Raw genomic sequence first — 6,000 nt, 5'->3', positions numbered from 1 at the left:
ATACCGCTAGTATGTAGCTAGTCTATTAGTTAGTCCAAAAGAAAGTACCTTATATTTATACGTCCCGTAATAGGTCTAGAATATAGTAAGATCCTTAAACCTAGGGTTTATCCTAATTTAGTAAAAGGCCTAGCGAATATTAAGCTTTATAAAAACCTTAGCTCTACTTATTTAGGTAAAAGTCTTATTAAATAAGGGCAGCGGGTAGCGGTCCTTGCGGGTTATATTATTTAGCTTATAATAGTTAATGCAGAAGCGTAGTCCTCTATTTAGCTTTTTAATAAAGAGAATAGGTAAGTTAAAAGGGACTTAGCTAGGCTCGATAAAGCCCTTATTTAGGTTATTAATAAGATACTGCTTTATAGCCTATAATTCAGCAATAAACTATAGGTAGAGAGGGCTAAAGCTAAGGGTACTTCCCTTATCTTGCTCAATCTCAATCTTATAGTTATACGGTCGGTAGGGTAGAAGTATATTAGACGCTGCCTTAGAGAATACATCCTTAAATTTCCAGTGTTAATTAGGCAGTTTTTACTCCACTAGTTCTTTATCCGTAAGCCCGCTTTCTTATCTACTAAGCTTACTTTCCTTTTCCTTAATTATTTAGTTAATTTTGTATAGGCTAGTTGTAAAGGTAACGGTATTAGGCTAAACTAGGTTCTAGTAGAATCCTATAGCGCTAATATAGTAGACATTAACTAGTGGGAGGTCCGTAGGTTTCTTTAGCGTCTATTAGGCCGTAGTTTATAGTATAGGGTTTATAGTCTTCCTTAGCTTACATTCTATTTTCCGTAAGTTATCCTTCCTATCTATTAGTTTAATGTAGCGTCCAATATCCCTAGCTTTCCTTTATAGCTTCGTAGGGTTCTCTATAGAGAACTTAGCTAGGTTACTACTAATTTCCTAGGTCTCTAGTATAGGTAGTATAACATAGGTAGTCTAAGGGCGGCGTAGTATACGGATCTATTACGGGTTAAGCTATACGTCCTTCTTAAAGGCCTAGTCTCTGCATATAGCATTGGCTTAGTAAATAGTATTAATCTAAGGCCGTATAAGGTTTTCCATTATAATGCTGATTTCTTTTATAAAGGAAGGGGTTAGAGGTAGAGTTTTAGGCTAGATAAGCCATTTACTCCGTACTTTAAGCTATAAGCCTAAATAGGCTAGCTATTTTCTTTCTAAGATTATATTATGGCTTCTTAAGTCCGTAATAAGAAAGGGGATATTATACTACCTTCGTTTGTTAACGTAGAGGTAGATCCGCAAGATAGTTATAATAGGTAGCCCTATCCGTCCGTTATAACCGCGAATAGTGATTAGTTTAGGCAGTTCTTTAAAGGGTATATTTAAAAAGTCGGCTAGTTTTACAGCGCACTTTATATCAATTAAGGTAAAGGCATTTGCTCCTAAGTTAGCTAAAGTAAAGGTTAAAACTTAATATCTATTACGAAATAAAGTATAAGGGATAGTGCAGCTTCTTTTACCAACTAGCTAACCTAGATCGATATATAATATATCGATCCCTTTTAACCCTAGAAAGAAGTCTTCCCCTAAGGTTCCTCTTTTTCCGGCTCTATACTATCCTCCTAAATTAATAGGACCTTATTTATCTTTACCTTTATTAGGCAGTTCCTTATTAGGTGGCCTATTTAACCGTATAAGAAGCAAGCTCCTTAATCGCTAAGGGCCTATATATAGGGGTCGCTGTATATAGGCCGGGTGTATACTAGGCCTATAGTAGGGGTAGCTACACAGCTAGCTGCTAGGTTAGCTGTAGGAGTTATTAATTATACTAGGGCACTACGGGCCGTACTTGCAGTACTTGCGGCCTAGTTTATAAGGTTTTTAGTTTTTAGCTAGTTAGCGCGTGCCTTAATTTAATAGAGGCCTTAGTTAATAGCTAGGCAATAATCCATAAGTTCCTTTAACGTCTATACTATAGTATAAGCTAGTAATACGGCCTGTTATAGGTCTAGGGTAAGCTTATTAAAGAGGTCTAGTAGTAGGTCTTCTTAGGGGATTTAGGCCTATCCGGCTAGGTATAGAAAGCGGGTTTAAAAGGCTAAAAAGGTCTCCGTTATTTTCATATTTAGGCTTTTATAGCTAAGGCAGGCGTTTTATACTTTAAAAAGGTCTTTATAAATAGAAGACAAGTGTTTAATTATTTCTTCTTTAGAGATAAAGGGGTCTGCTAAGTCTTTAGTATATCGCGGGTGTAAATACGTCTAGGCGTCTCCGCCAGTACGGCTAAAGATATAGGCCATTCTGGCTTAGGCGTTAGGGAAATAGTCTACATTAACTTTAAGCTTATCCCGTAATTAAAGCTTCTAATTATTAAATATAAGGTCGGTTCCGTCTATAAGTAGTAGGGGGTCCGCAACCTTTACTAACCGCTTTAGTGCTATATAGGCCTTAGTAGATCTACTAAGGCGCTAGAATAGGGCCTAAAGGACTATAGTAAGTCTTTAGTTGTNTAATAATNACTTATTATTAGATANAGGGGTATCTCTNGCTTTAAGCAGCTCTCGNANTNNTTTAATTTCGGTATTAGTAGCCGTAAGCTCCGCCTAGGGGGTTAAAACGTTAATTATTTCTTCATTTAAAGTATTTAAGGGTCCTACAGCTGCTTTACCTACTACTGTAGTTTATAGCATAGTAGTAGGGGTATTAGATAATTCTAGGTAATTTCTTTAGGGGTTCTAGTCTATATATATCTTGTAGGTCCTTTCCTTAGGGTTCTATCCTTTTCTTTTAGGTCCTATCCTTATGGTCCTAGTAATGTCCTTAGGGTCCTATTCTGTGTTCTCGTAAATATATTTAAGTTCCTTCTTAAGAAGAAAGAGTAGAGTGAGCTTTAGATAATGTTAGCGACTTAGTTAATTAAGATATAAGCACGGCATAAGGGTCGCGCAAGCCTGTACAATTGGATTGTCTATAAACAAGAATCTAAAGCTAAAGAAAGGAAAGGAGAAGAAGGGGAGCGCCGCTTGAAGCTATATACGATCTTCGCGTCACGTAACCGCAATATACGGCAATCTGTGGTAACTTGCCGGTGCGTAGTTCTGCTAGGTTCTGCTAGTGCCGTAATAGGGTGCCTACTAGTTAATTATAGCCGTTTTCTTTATATTGGTTTTAATTCCGTCTATACTAATAATAAAACCTAGGTACTTTATATGCTTAGTACTAAACTCTAACTTCTTAATATTAACCTAGAGGCTAGCCTTGTGGAGCCGTTATAGGACTTTATAGACGTGCTTCTTATATTCTAGCTCGTTTTTAGAGTAGATTATAATATTATCTAAATAAACCGTATAGAAGTTATTAAAGTAGTTAAAGAGTATATTATTTATATACCGCTAGTACGTAGCTAGTCTATTAGTTAGTCTAAAATGGAGTACCTTATATTTATATATTCCGTAATAGGTCTAAAATATAGTAAGATCTTTAGACCTAGGGTTTATCCTAATTTAGTAAAAGGCCTAGCGGATATTAAGCTTTATAAAGACCTTAGCTCTACNTATNTNGGCNANAGTCTTATTAAGTAGGGGTAGNGGATAGCGGTCCTTNNNGGTTATATTATTTAGCTTATAGTAGTTAATATAGAAGCGGAGTCCTCTATTTAGCTTTTTAATAAAGAGAATAGGTAAGGTAAAAGGGGCTTAGCTAGGCTTAATAAAGCCCTTATTTAGGTTATTAATAAAATACTACTTTATAGCCTATAATTCGGTAATAAACTGCTTATAGAGGGGGCTAAAGCTAAGGGTGTTTTCCTTACCCTACTTAATCTCAATCTTATAGTTATATAGTTAGTAAGGTAGAAGTATATTAGACGCTACTTTAAAAAAAAAATTCTTAAATTTCTAGTATTAATAGGGCAGCTTTTATTCTACTAGTTCCTTATTTATAAGCTCGCTTTCTTATCCGCTAAGCTTACTTCCCTTTTCCTTAATTATTTAATTAATTTTGTATAAGCTTATTATAAAGGCGACGGTATTAGGCTAAACTAAGTTCTAGTAGAACCCTACGGCACTAATACAGTAGACATTAACTAGTGGGAGGTCCGCTAGTTTCCTTATATCTATTTTCTAGACCGTATTTTACGGTCTAAGGTTTATAATCTTTCTTAGCTCCTATTCTATTTTCCGCAGATTATTCCTCCAATTTATTAGTTTAGTATAATATCTAATATCCCTTACTATTCTTTATAGCTATATAAGGCCTAAGCTCTCTATAGGGGGCTTTTTTAGGTTATTATTAACTCCCTAGGTCTTTAATGCGGGTAGCGTAATATAGGTAGTCTAGGGGCGATATAGTATACAGATCCGTTATAAATTAAGCTATATATCTTTCTTAAAGGCCTAGTCCCTACGCATAGTATTAGCCTAGTAAATAGTATTAATCTAGGGCCGTATAAGGTTTTCTACTGTAATACTAATTTTTTTTATAAAGGAAGGGGTTAAGGGTAGAGTTTCGGGCTAGATAAGCCGTCTACTCCGTATATTAAGCTATAAGCCTAAATAGGCTAGCTATTTTTGCCCTAAGATTATATTATAGCTACCTAGGTCCATAATAAGGAAGGGAACGTTATACTGCCTTCGTCCGTTAACACGGAGGTAAATCTATAAGATAGTTATAATAGGTGGCCCTATTCACCCATTATACTTATAAATAGGAATTAGTTTAAGTAGTTCTTTAATTAATGCATCTAAAAAGTCAGCCAGCTTTACGGTATACTGGGTATCTATTAAGGCAAAGGTATTTACTTTAAAGTTAGCTAAAGTAGAGGTTAAAACTTAGTATTTATTGCGGAATAAAGTATAAGGGATAGTATAGCTTTTTTTACTAACTAGCCGACCTAGATTAACATCTAATATATTAATCCCTTTTAACCCTAGAGAGAAGTCTTCCTCTAGGGTTTCTCTTTTTCTAACTCTACGCTATCCTTCTAGATTAATAGAACCTTATCCGCTTTTACGCCCATTAGGTAATCCTTTATATAGTAACCTTTTTAACCATAAGAGAAGCAAGCTCCTTAATTACTAAGGGCCTATATATAGGGGTTACTATACGTAAGCCAAGCATTCGCCAGACCTATAGTAGGACTAGCCGTATAGCTAGCTATTAAATTAGCGGTAGGCTATACGGGTAGTGCTATAGGGGTTATTAATCGTGCTAGGGTATTATAGGCCGTTTTTATATTACTAGTGGTCTGATTTAAAGGGTTTCTGACTTTATACTATTTAGCGCATACCTTAATTCGGTAGAGGCCTTAGTTAATAGCTAAGCACTAGTCCGTAAGTTTCTTTAGCATTTATATAGTAGTAAAAACTAGTAGTACGGCTTGCTATAGGTCTAGGGTAAGCTTATTAAATAGGTCTAGTATTAGATCTTTCTAGGGAATTTAAGCCTAGCTAGCTAGGTGCAGAAAGCGGGTCTAAAAGGCTAAGAAGGTCTCTATCGTTTTTATATTTAGGCTTTTATAATTAAGTCGGGCGTTTTATACTTTAAAGGGGTCCTTATAAATAGAAGATAGGTAAACAATTATCTCTTCTTTAAAGAGGAAGGGATTTATTAAGTCCTATGCGTACCAAGGACGTAGGTACGTCTATACGTCCCTACTAATACGGCTAAAGACGTAGGCTATTTTAGCTTAAGTGGTAGGGAAGTAGTCCGCATTAACTTTAAGCTTATCCTATAATTAAAGCTTCTAATTATTAAATATAGGGTCGGTTCCATCTATAAGTAATAGGGGGTCCGTAACCTTTATAGACTGCAACAATACTAATACTATATATTAGGCTAGAGCCTTAAGGACTATAGTAAGTCTCTAGGTATTTAATAACTCTTTATTAGGTATAGGGGGTTCTCTAGCTTTAAGTAGCTCTTAAAGTCGTTTAATTTTAGTATTAGCTGCTATAAGCTCCACCTAAGAGTTTAAGTCAGTTGCTATTTTACTATTAGAGGTATTTAAGGGTCCTATAGCTACTTTACCGGCTGCTA

This window comes from Cenococcum geophilum, assembly GCF_001692895.1.
Source record: "Cenococcum geophilum 1.58 unplaced genomic scaffold K441scaffold_44, whole genome shotgun sequence".
NCBI classification, from domain to species: Eukaryota; Fungi; Ascomycota; class Dothideomycetes; order Gloniales; family Gloniaceae; genus Cenococcum; species Cenococcum geophilum.
This window is presented reverse-complemented; position numbering follows the sequence as displayed.